This window comes from Eriocheir sinensis, chromosome 33 (genome assembly GCF_024679095.1).
Source record: "Eriocheir sinensis breed Jianghai 21 chromosome 33, ASM2467909v1, whole genome shotgun sequence".
NCBI classification, from domain to species: domain Eukaryota; kingdom Metazoa; phylum Arthropoda; class Malacostraca; order Decapoda; family Varunidae; genus Eriocheir; species Eriocheir sinensis.
In genome coordinates this window covers 6,241,242-6,254,184 of record NC_066541.1, presented here as the reverse complement: position 1 = coordinate 6,254,184, position 12,943 = coordinate 6,241,242, and the positions used below count along the sequence as shown (strand labels likewise).

Sequence of the window (12,943 nt, the reverse complement as noted above, 5' to 3'; positions counted from 1 at the left end):
GAGAGAGAGAGAGAGAGAGAGAGAATAAGAAAATAACAGGTGAACATATAACATAATTTTCTTACCTGTCAAGCTTACCTATCTTAACCCACCCACGGAAAGGAGGGAGGAGGGAAGGAAGAAAGGATGGAAGGAACGTAAAAGGTGGAAAGAAAGAATGAAAGGAAGATTGAAATGTGGAAAAGAAGAATTAAAGGAAAGAATGAAGAAAGGAAAGAAAAGAACGGAAGAAAGGAGATAAAGAAGGAGAAGGAAATGAAGGAAGACAAAAAAGAATATTAAATAGAAAAACAAACAACGGAAAGGGAACATATAAGAAGAGGAGGAGAAAGGACGAAAGAAGGATCGGGAAGGAGGATGAATAGAAAAATGAGAATGGAGGAAGAGGAAAGAGGAGGAAGGAAGGACAGGGAAGGAAGGAGAAATAAAACTAATGATGGAGGAGGAGGATGAGGAGGAGGAGGAGGTAAATATGAAAGCAAATAAAAATCATACTTTTATATACACTTTTTCCACATTCCTGCCTCTCGGTCATGCGCGGGTTTGGATAACTATTGACTGTCGCATTGAAATTTCTAACCCCCGTCTGTTTGCCTATATCTGTATGTTTGTTTGTCTGTTTCCCTGGTGTGTGTCAAATAGTCTCTCTCTCTCTCTCTCTCTCTCGTACTCGGTTTTGGATCACCATTTACCGTCGCATTGAAATTTCCATCCCAGTCTGCCTATAATTTGATCTGTTTGTCTGCTTATCTCCTTCTCTCTCTCTCTCTCTCTCTCTCTCGTACTCGGTTTTGGATCACCATTTACCGTCGCATTGAAATTTCCATCCCAGTCTGCCTATAATTTGATCTGTTTGTCTGCTTATCTCTCCTTCTCCCCCCAACCCCACCCACCCTCTCTCTCTCTCTCTCTCTCTCTCTCTCTCTCTCTTAATGTGAAACGAAGTGAGCGTCGGGGTGGCTGAAGGTCGCTTTGTGATAATGAAGGAATATGATACTTCGGCGGCCACTACAGGAGAGAGAGAGAGAGAGAGAGAGAGAGAGAGAGAGAGAGAGAGAGAGAGAGAGAGAGAGAGAGAGAGAGAGAGAGAGAGACTGTTCCACACTTTCATGCATTTAAAAAACAAATATACATACTCAGTCACCAGTCATAAACACACACACACACACACACTCACATGTAAACGTATACTCCAATAAATATGAAGATAAACGGTCAGAGAAACGAAGGAGAGAACACATTAAAAAATAAAAAGAGATAAATAAGTATGTAAATAAATAAACGAACAAACAAATACAGAAACTAAAATAAATAAAGTTGCACACACACACACACACACACACACACACACACACACACACACACACACACATACACACACACACACATCAATTACAGTAGATAGAAAATGATTACGAAAAAGGAGAAAGAAAAAGAAGAAGGAGAAGAAGGAAAAGAAGACAAAAAGGAAAAAAAAAAGAAAAAGAAGGGGAAGAAAAAGAAGAAAATACGAACTAAAGGAGGAGTAGGAAGATAAACAGAAGTTGAAGTAGCAGGGGAAGAAGATAAATGACGAGGAGGAGGAGGAGGAGGAGGAGGAGGAGGAGGAGGACAGGTATTGTGAAAGAGTCAACTGAAAGACGTATTGAATAGACCTCTCGAAAGAATTGATTGGCAGTGTGTAAATGAGAGAGAGAGAGAGAGAGAGAGAGAGAGAGAGAGAGAGAGAGAGTGTGTGTGTGTGTGTGTGTGTGTGTGTGTGTGTGTGTGTGTGTGTGTGTGTGTGTTGGAGCTCCTAAAACAGAAAACTATTATACATATGTGAAAGGTGGGACACGTTCCTGGAATACACACACACACACACACACACACACACACACACACACACACACACACACACACACACACACACACACACACACACACACACACAACTAAATGAAAGAGAACTAAAGAACAATTCCAATTATACAGCCCTTAATAATACCATGACAATAATAATAATAATAATAATAATAATAATAATAATAATAATAATAATAATAATAATAATAATAATAATAATACCAATACCAACTAAACCACAAAAAACACAATAACCTGGGCTACAAAAGGACGAACCATAACGAGGAACCTCATAAAAAACGCCCAAGTAATCCCGCCAAATATGAAGGAAAACTGGTTGTGTGTGTGTGTGTGTAGGTCTTTTTATCTCCCTTTCCATGTGTACGTCTGTAGAGATACCTTCCTAACGGACGCCCCTTGCATACCGCCCTGTGTCCGCCCCTACCGCCACCTCACTAAGCTGCCCCGAGACTATGAGGAAGAGGAGGCCGCAGATTCTAAGACGAGGAGGAGCTTAGGCCGGAATACTAATAAGTCGGATCGATATTCTGTGGTATTGCTCCTGCAGGGCGATATGTTAGGGTGTGCTGGTGGTGGCGGTGATGGTGGTGGTGGGTGAGATGAATGGGTATATGGGTGTAGGGGGGACTTGTGGGGGTGGAGGGGAGGGAATGGTATGGGGGAGGTTGGTGATGGGGGAAGGCTATGCGGTGAGCTGGGTTATGTATGGTGTGTACGTCATTATGGTTGTTGTTTTTGGTGGTGTGTACGTGTGTACGTGTGTGTGTGTGTGTGTGTGTGTGTGTGTGTGTGTGTGTGTGTGTGTGTGTAAGGGTCATTTCTCTCCCTCTCTCTCTGTATGGGTGACAAATTACAGGTGACAATGCCTATACAGTATCTATGACATACTGTCTAACACACACACACACACACACACACACACACACACACACACACACACACACACAGTGCCACCACCACCACTGACCTTTCACATCACACCTTAGATGGCAACACACGGGCTACAGGTGACACAGGGCCCCTATACAGTGCCACGGTGACGGACACGGACACAGGTACACACGGGTAGACCCATACATACACACGGGGGAGGGGATGGGGGTGGCGGTGTGGTGGTGGTGGTGGTGGTGGCCAGGGGAGGGGGTGGCGCGGGGGGTGGGTGGGTGCGGAGGGGGAACTGACCTGGATGGGGTAGAGAGGAGGCGTAGCGTGTGTACGTCTTGGAGGCCAGAGCAGCACTGGTGACTGGCTGCCTCCGATCCCTTCTCCTCCAGTCCACTTGCTACTGCCCTCCCCTCCCCCCTGTACCCCCCCTCCCCCCTCCACACTCTAGCACCTCCCTAACCTATATCCCTGACTCCCTGCCCCGCCCTTGCCAAGCCCCCTGCCGCCCTCGCACTCTAGTTCCTCCCTAACCTACATCACTGTTCCCCCTGTCCCGATCCTACCCTGGTCTAACTCTGTATTACCTTTCTAACTTACATCCCCTGCCTCCGTCCGTACCCTGATTCTACCCTGCCTACACTTCCCCTGTTACCTCTTCCACTTCATCCCCTTCCCCTTTCTTCCTTCTTTTCCTTCTTCCTTCAATCTGTTTTTTTTTCTTTTTCCCCTCCTTTATTTACTCCACACTTCTCCCACTAGCCTTCCACTTCCTTCTTTTCCTTCTTCCTTCAATCTGTTTTTTTCCTTTTTCCCCTCCTTTATTTACTCCACACTTCTCCTATTAGTTCTTCCACTTCATCCACTTCCCCTTTCCTCCTTCTCCTCCTTCTTCCTTCAACCAGTTTTTTCTTTTTCCTATCCTTTATTTACTCCACACTTCTCCCACTAGCCTTCCACTTCATCCACTTCCCCTTTCTTCCTTCTCTTCCTTCTTCCTTCAAACTGTTATTCCTTCCTTCCATCCTTTATATACTCTACACTTCTCCCACTAATCTTCCACTTCATTCCCTTTCTTCCTTTCTAGTTCACATGTCCACCCCCTTAACCCCTCTTCATTTTCTCCCTTCTCTTGCCCTCTTTCATTCCCCTCTCCTCCCCCCTTTCTCCACCCCCCTTTTCCCCCAACTACTTCCTATACTTCACCCCCCCCTTATTGGCACCACTTCCTCCTCTCTCACACTACTTCCTCCGTCACCCTCACCCTTTGCCCCCTCCCCCTCTCTTCCTGTCCCCTCCCCTCACTCCCTCACTCACCGCCCCCTTATCTCCTCCCCTTCTTCCTCATCCCCGCCCATCGTCCTTACTCCGGCCCGCCCACCGTCCTCCTCAATCCACCCACAACCTCCACCTCTTGTTCACCTCCTCCCCCTCCTTCCCCCTTCGACCATTACCTGTCCTTACCTCCCCTTACCTGAACGTGTCTCAAGAAAGGAAGTAATTAAGCAAGACGGGTAAGATAGTTAAACGACTAGATGTACAGGTATGCAGGTAGGTAAATTGGAAAATAGACAATGATAGATAGACAGATGGGTAGATAGGTAGATAAATGCGTCGGTAGGTAGATAAGCAAAGATAAATAGATAGATATAAAGTTAACATATACATTTGTAAGTAGGTAGATAATAGATATAGGTACGTATAAATAGATAGAAATAGACAGATAAAGACAGGTAGGTAATCAGAAAAAGATAGATAGATGAAAAGATAGACAGAGATACACACAGATATACAGACAGACAAACAGACAGACAGACAGACAGATAAATAGACAGATAGACGGAGGAAATAAGAGTGAGAATGAGAGTTAATGAGAGCAGGTCACGCTTGGCCGATTCTTCCTCCTCCTTGCCTCCCTCACCTCATTTTTTCCTCCATTCTCCTTCTCTCCTCCTTTTCTCCTCTCCTCCTCCCTACCTCTCTCCTCTTTCAAGTTCACTGTCCTTGGTTCCTCTTGCTCCTCCTCCTTCACCTCCTCCACTTTTTTTCTCTTTCTTATTCCTTGTTTATTCTTCCTCTTTCTCTCATTCTTATTTATATTTCTGTTTTTATCCTCCTCCCCCTCCTCCTCTTCCTCCTCCTCTTCCTCTTCCTCTTCCGTAATTCTTCGTCCTTTTGCTGTTCCTTATCAATTTATTCTCTTCCTTAACCCCTCCTTCCTCCTTCCTTCTTCTTTCCTCTCTTTTTTCCTCTCCTTCTCCTCTCTCCTTTTTATTTATGTTTTATCCTCCTCCTCCTCCTCATCTTCTCCCTCCCCCTCTTCCATAATTCTTCGTCCTTTTCCTATTCATTATCAATTCATTCTCTTCCTTAACCCCTCCTTCCTCCTTCCTTCTTCCTTCCTCTCTCGTCTCCTACCTCCTTCCTTCTCACCATATTGATTTTCCTCCCCCGCCTGAGAATGGAGAAAAAGAAAGAGAGAAACAGGTAGCAGGAGGGAAGGAAGGAGAATCACTGTAAAAAAGCATATAACAAAGCCAACACTATGCTCGGGTTCATAGCGAGGAACTTCGAGTGTAAAACGCCAGACGTGATGCTATCCTTGTATAATTCCATGGTAAGACCGCACCTCGAGTATGCAGTACAGTTCTGGTCTCCTAATTACAGAAAGGACATTGATTTACTGGAAAGGATTCAACGACGCGCCACAAAGATGATTCCAACCTTAAGGGCTCATCCGTACGAGGAACGACTCAAGCGACTCAATCTCTTTACATTGGAGAAAAGACGCCTACGAGGGGATATGATTCAAGTCTTCAAGTATCTGAAAAAAGTTCAATAACGTCGATTACTCCAAATTCTTTGAACTGCAAACCAACTCAAGAACTAGAAATAACGGTTTACCCATTCAGTCGAGTCGATGTAACACAGACACTGGAAGGAGTTTCTTTTCAAACCGAGTCATCCGCCACTGGAACAATCTTCCCTCAGAAGTAGTAAATGCGAATACCATCAACTCCTTCAAATATAGAATCGACCGTCATTTCGCTGCGTCGGGAGTAAACTGAATAACGAGGGGCTTTCATCTGCTCCTCAATATCGAGGTGCTTTCATCTGCTCATCAAGCCCCAAGTGGCGGTCGAGCAGATTAAATCACCCAAGCGGGCGACCTCGTAATGAGCCAATAGGCTTTCTGTTGCCTGCATTTCCATGTTTCCATGTTTCCTCTTCCTTCCTTTTTCCTTCAACCTTTTTTCCTTCCTTCCATCCTTTGACCTGACTGCATAGATACACTTGACTGTCTAACTGTCTCTTATTATCAGTCTTTCTATTTATTTATCAATGTCTAGCAGTCTAATTGTTTATCCATCTGACTATCAATCTATCTACCTATTTATCGATCTTCTTATTAATCTAAGTATTCAACAATATCTACCTTTTTTTTTACGTTTCTGCCTATGTCGCCGGTAGACTTTCTTGGTGGGGGCGGGGCTAATGGTCGGCCCAGCACGTTATGGCGCAGGCAAGTGTTTATCGTGGCGCCATCTTGTTTGGCTTATGCTGTCCCTCGAAGCTCATCTCGATTCTCACTTTAGAGAGAATCTAGAGTACGGGTTGATATGTGGTCTTCAGGACCGTGTGTGGGTATGTGTAGTCTTGGGCCACTTTGCGATGACAGAACATTGTCAGCTTGTAGCGGTGGAGTGAACGCGAACCCTGGTCCTCCTGGACTGAACACTCAGGCACCGCCTCCCCAATATAAATATCTTATGTCCATACAAATGTCTTCTATCTTCTATCTCTTCATCTATCTATCTATCTATCTATCTATCTATCTATTTGTCTATTTATCTATCTGTCCATCAGTGCTTTTATAAATATTTCTGAGGGCGAGTATTAATTGGGAAAAACTTATTTAAACCTGATATACACGAATATATGAGTAAGTTAACACCTCTCTCTCTCTCTCTCTCTCTCTCTCTCTCTCTCTCTCTCTCTCTCTCTCTCTCTCTCTCTCTCTCTCTCTCTCTCTCTCTCTCTCTCTCTCTCTCTCTCTCTCTCTCTCTCTCTCTCTCTCTCTCTCTCTCTCTCTCTCTCTCACACATCCTGATCATAAACTAAAAGAATTAGCGAAGAGAATGCAAAACACACACACACACACACACACACACACACACACACACACACACACACATGAGAGAGAGAGAGAGAGAGAGAGAGAGAGAGAGAGAGAGAGAGAGAGAGAGAGAGAGAGAGAGAGAGAGAGAGAGAGAGAGAGAGAGAGAGAGAGAGAGAGAGAGAATATTAATTACCATCTTGTTCTTGACTAAGTTTTAATTGCAAGAAGTAATTTTTCAGTGTCCTTCTAAATGTGTGTATGTATGTATAATGTATGTGTGTGCGTGTGTGTACGTAACCTTCACACTGACCACACAGCGCGTACCTTGGTGAGAGAGAGAGAGAGAGAGAGAGAGAGAGAGAGAGAGAGAGAGAGAGAGAGAGAGAGAGAGAGAGAGAGAGAGAGAGAGAGAGAGAGAGAGAGAGAGAGAATAAGAATGTCATCACTAACCTTTAATCAAGTACAATAAATGACGTGAGGAAGGACATGAAGTGGCAGCACACCGAGGAAAGAAGAAATACAAAGCAAAAATATTTCAAAGAACAGATAAAACAAAACTTGACACGAAAACAACAAAACAAAAAGGAAACGAAAAACAAAACTAAAATACTAAAATGCACACACAAAAAATACAAACAAAAATATAAGTAACAAAAGACAAATCAACCCAAACTATCACCACCACCACCACCAAATCAACAACAACAACAGCAGTAAGCACATCAACATACAGCAACCAGGCGTGTATGATTACCACGATACACGCGAGAGGGAGGGAGAGAATGGCTGGGCACAAGAAAGTGTTAGAGAGTACTCAGAGGCGCTCATTAGGATAATAAGAAAACCTGTCGAGGCCATTACAGGCGAGGAAGGTGGCGGTGGTGGTGGTGGTGGCGGTGGTGGTGGTGGTGAGCCATTTACCGCAGATAGCCAACATTAGTGAGGAACATAAAGATGGGTCCGTGTGTGTGTGTGTGTGTGTGTGTGTGTGTGTGTGTGTGTGTGTGTGTGTGTGTGTGTGTGTGTGTGTGTGTGTGTGTGTGTGTGTGTGTGTGTGTGTTTTGATATCTTTGGTGTATAATTCCTTTCCATAATTTTCTCTTATCTTTTGTTGTTTTTCCGCTTATTATTCTTTCATGTCTACCATCTTCTTCCTCCTCCTCCTCCTCCTCCTCCTCCTCCTCTTCCTCCTCCTCCTCCACTATTCTTCTTTCTGCATCTTTCCGAATCCTCAAATCTTAAAACCTTATATTAAGGTTTAAAAGGTAAAAGAAAAGAGAAAGATGAGGATGAGAGGGAAGATAAAGAGGGGAAAGGGTGAAAAAAGGGAGAAGGGAGGAGGAATAATATTAAATAAGAAGAAGAACAGAAAGCAGTTAAGAGTGCGAAAATGAGGAAGAAAGGGAAGAAGGAAAGGAGGCAAAGGGTGAAGAAGGAGTAAGAAAGGAAGGAATGGTGAAAGAAATAGAGAAAAGAGACAAAAGGGGAGAAGAGGGAGGAGAGGAAGGGTGAGGGAGGGGGAAAAGGTGAGGGAAAAGATCAAAGGGTCAGAGGAAAGGTGGAAGATGATTAGGGAAGGAGACACGAGGAGGAGGAGGAGGAGGAGGAGAGGTGAGGCCTAACACGAGTAATTGCACCTGCTGAGCTTTGGATTAAGAGGTTAGACAGGTAAGACAACACCTGTGAGGAGGAAGAGGAGGAGGAAGAGGAGGAGGAGGAGGAGGAGGAGGAATACATAGGAATACATAGGAAGAACAGACACCAGAAGACCTATCGGTCTATGGCGAGGGTGTCTGTTTACTACCGCTACTACTAGTAATCTACGTGTGGTAGAACAGGACAGAAAAGATGAAGGCTCCTCCCCACCCACCTCTCCCTCCGGCAACGTGCCGGCAGGAAATAGTTAGAAGAGAACACCATGTACCTTTAAGGAAGAAAGGGACATGGAAATTTTACAGTAAAGAGAGAAATAAGAGGAAATTACTACCCTTAACTTACACTACTGGTAACCTAAGCTGTGGGGGAAAATGACTTCATTACATAAGAACATAAGAACACAGAAACACAAGGAGACTGGAAGAGGACGAGTGGCCTACACAGGGCAGCCTCAGGATCCCCCCTAATACTCACGATGGGTGAGGTGTAGTTTCAGGGGCACAGGTGGAGGCTTGATCCTCGTTTTACCAGAGGTACTAGGCACGGCACCAGTAACCTGTCACCTTACTGCACCCACACCTCACTCCACCTGTCATGCGGACATTAACTGTTGCTTTACTCTATTGTTAACTTACGCTACTTGCAATCTAGGTTGTGGGGGAGAATAATATGGATTTAGGTTGACGCCTTGCTGCAATCTGTCTGAAAACATGCGAAGAAGGGTCAGTATAATCTTATATCCCTGAAGTACTTATCCAAAGAAGACTTGAAGCTATTGATACTCTGTGCGCTAACTACTGACGGTGGGAGTCTATTCCAGTGATCGACGACTCTATTATTGAAAAAACTTTTGCGCACCAATGTGTTACATCGGTTTCCCTTTAACTTCATACCGTTGCTGCGTGTTATTGTGTTTGTGTCTCTCTGAAATAGACTATCTGGGTTAATATTGTCGAATCCATTAAGGAGGAGGAGGAGGAAAAGGAGGAAGAGGAGGAGGAAGAGGAGAGACCAAGAGAGACCACCTACACAACTACCACCACCCTCCTCACCACCACCACCACCACCACCGTCACCACCACCACCACCATCTCACCCCTCCATCTCCATTTGACCCTCGACCTCCCTGACACCTAAGATAAGCTCCCTGCCCCCCCTCACCCCCCCCCCCCCCCTTCCGACACCTGCCCTGCCCGCTGAACAGACAGACAGACACAAGGCACGAGACACTCACACTGCTTCCACACCTGTTTCCATCTCACCTGTGCCTGTTTAATTAAGGTTTATCTGCGCTTTCCTTTATTTGTCTTACACCTGTCTGATTATTTTTCTTCTGGATGGATATTCTTTTATTTATTTATTTATCTGTGTATTTGTTTTGTTTGTCGGTTTTCAGTTTCTTTTTTCTTTTGTGGTTGTTGGTGATGTTTTTAGGGAATGGTGAGTGTGAGTGTGTGTGTGTGTGTGTGTGTGTGTGTGTGCAAACCGGAGAGGCGTTGTTGAATGAATTAGCCACATCAGCTTTACACACACACACACACACACACACACACACACACACACACACACACAGAGAGAGAGAGAGAGAGAGAGAGAGAGAGAGAGAGAGAGGGAGCTAGGAAGACCATGTAAGGCAGTGAAACTATCAAGACACCTCCTCGGCGACCCTGGGGAGGAGGAGGAGGAGGAGGCGGAGGAGGAGGAGGAGAAGTAAAGGGAGATCGAGTAAGGAAACGTGAGAGGAGGAAGGAAAAGAGAGGAAGAAGAAGATAAAAAAAAGAAATGGAAAAAACTGATGTAGAAAGGGTTGAAGGATAACTCTCTCTCTCTCTCTCTCTCTCTCTCTCTCTCTCTCTCTCTCTCTCTCTCTCTCTCTCTCTGTTCACGCTTCCTTCTTTCATGCTTTCCAAAATTTGCATATTCGTGCGGAAAAGGAGAAATCATTTTTGGAGGAGGAAAAATTCGAGGCTTTGAATTTCCTGTTTGCTCACTTTTTTTTTTACATTTTCTTATTTTTTTATCCCGATTCCTGTTGGTTTTGTGACTCCATAGATGTGTGTGTGTGTGTGTGTGTGTGTGTGTGTGTGTGTGTGTGTGTGTGTGTGTGTGTGTGTGTGTGTGTGTGTGTGTGTGTGTGTGTGTGTGTGTGTGTGTGTTGATCAATTGTCTTTTGTTTTGCATCATCATCATCATCATCATCTTCACCACCACCACCACTCTTCTTGTATCCTCACCATCCAACAAATAAAAACACGCCAAGAAAAACACGCAAGAAAAACAATCCCTGCCTCACTTTATTATTCAGTGTTTGGTTCTCCCTCTGTCCTCACACGACGCATTATTTCCCTGCACATTTTTCTCTGCCACATCTTCATCTCTTCCTCGACCCTCGCATAAAAGAACGCTCAGGGAAGATTGAAGCCTCCTTGTGTTAGTGTTTGATTCTCCTGCCGCTCGGCGTATGAATAGATGTTTTCTTCTTCCTTGAATTTGGTGTTTTTTCTTTGTTGTATTCTTTTATTATTCATTTATTCTCTTATTCAGTTGTTTTCATCCTCTATTAATTTGTTATCTACGTGTCTTGCCTTACGTTCTTACCCTTCACTGATCTTCCGTTTCCATGTCCAGTTTTCGTTCTCAGTTGGTCTAATTTATATTTATCTATTCATATGTTTCCTTTTGTATTTTTTGATATTTACATTCATTTGCATAGGCAGATTATTTTTATTCCAATTTATCTTTCATTTTTACATCCATTTATTTTGAGTCTTAGTTTTTTCTTACATTTATATTCTTTGCTTCTTTTGTATTTTGCCATTTCCATTTATTTGGAGATTAATATGAATATTTTTTATTATTATTTTAGCACGTCTGTTTTTTCAACCTTCCTTCTTTCTTACCGCGAAAATAATTGGGGACTTCCCTTCCCGCGCCTCGCCGCACACTGGTCACGTGTCTTCATACAAAGCCTCGTCTCCTTCAGACATCGCTTCCTTGTTTACCATGAGAACAATACTAATGAGGACTTTCCTCCACAGCGACTCGCCGCAGACCAGTCACGCAAGATTACATTGATAAGAGGGTCGCTTTTTCAACACGCGCCGTTTTTTCTCTTTAAAATAATATTACTTGCTTACTAGGAAAAATAATAATATAGAGAACTTTACTCCGTTGCAACTCACCGCGGACTAGTCACGTGCATTCCCTGTGTTGATATACCGAAGCATAAACAGACACACTGATGAGAGCAAACAAAAGAATCTGACGTTTATAGACAATAAACGCCGTAATAACAAACAAGTGAGCATCGCCCTTGAGGCAGCGGTGCACGGAGCAGCTTCAGGAATCGTAAAATAAGCAAACATTTACAGCGTTGCGCTAAGCGGGGAGAAAAATAGAGGAAGGTATAACCGCGGAAAAGGCGAAGAATAGGTCAAGGCGGCGGGAAAAAACAAAAGAGGTTCGCGTGGAAGTTAATAGAGGGGGCAGGGGAGGGAGGGGCGGGGGAGGGAGGGAGCAGCATAAATTCAAAACAAATATGGCGCCTCACACAACCTCCTCTTCTCTCTTGGTCTAAACTTTCATCTTTTTATGCATGGCCAATGTTTACGAAGCAGGGTGCTGAATCCGTAATGCTCCCTCCCTTCTGTTTCATCCTCGCCCTCGCAGATACACGAGAAAAGATGGAAAAAGGAAAAATAATACAATAAGCAAGCGTTTTCTCGTTCTCTGCAACACCTTGTTCGTGGGGAAAATGGATCCTTGAAGGGGTGACGCCTAGTATGTTTTCTGTTATATTAAATTACTTGTGGTTTAGCTTCACCCTCTCATATACAGGAAAATAAAGAAGAAAAAAATGCGATAAGCAAATATTCTTCGTTTTCTGCAACACCTGGTTATTGGAGAAAATGGATTCCTGAGCAAATGGCTCCTCTGTTCTTCTGTTATATGAAGTCCCTTGTGGTTTAGACTTGCCCTCAGAACACAAGAAAATAAAGAAAAACGTACCCCAAAAGAAAGCAATAAGCAAGCCTTTTCCCGTGCTCTGCGACGCTTTGTTATTAATGAAAACGTATAATTGAAGGGGATTCGCCTCTATTTTTTCTGTAATTCACATCCCAGGCATGGAGGAATGGAATTTCTTGTCGAGAATGAAGAGAGACAGCGATAGAGATAAGATAGAAGGAGAAAATAATCCTGAGGGCATGACGCCTCTGATGTAAGGGTCGTATTCTTATATGCTTTTAGCTCCCACAATGAATACTTCCAAAGGCGGTGTTTCGGGTTCACATGAGTGTTTTTCATATTCACAGTGCAGAGCCTTGGCCAGCTGTCACCAGGTTCATACAACTACACAGAGAAACACCCACTACCTCTACGAAAGCATTATCGATGTGGGTGTGTGTCTCGAAATGCTGG

The 12,943-nt window shown here is 44.0% G+C and overlaps 1 protein-coding gene across 1 annotated transcript in view; it reads right to left on the bottom strand.

Moving 5' to 3' along the window:
- The window catches only part of LOC127006632 (venom allergen 5-like), a 124,900-nt gene extending 121,729 nt beyond the window's left edge, over nucleotides 1-3,171 (bottom strand). Inside the window, exon 1 of the mRNA XM_050876755.1 lies at nucleotides 3,049-3,171. The gene's annotated coding sequence lies outside the window, so the exon portion shown is untranslated. The remainder of the gene's footprint in view (nucleotides 1-3,048) is intronic.
- Nucleotides 3,172-12,943: the final 9,772 nt, after the last annotated feature.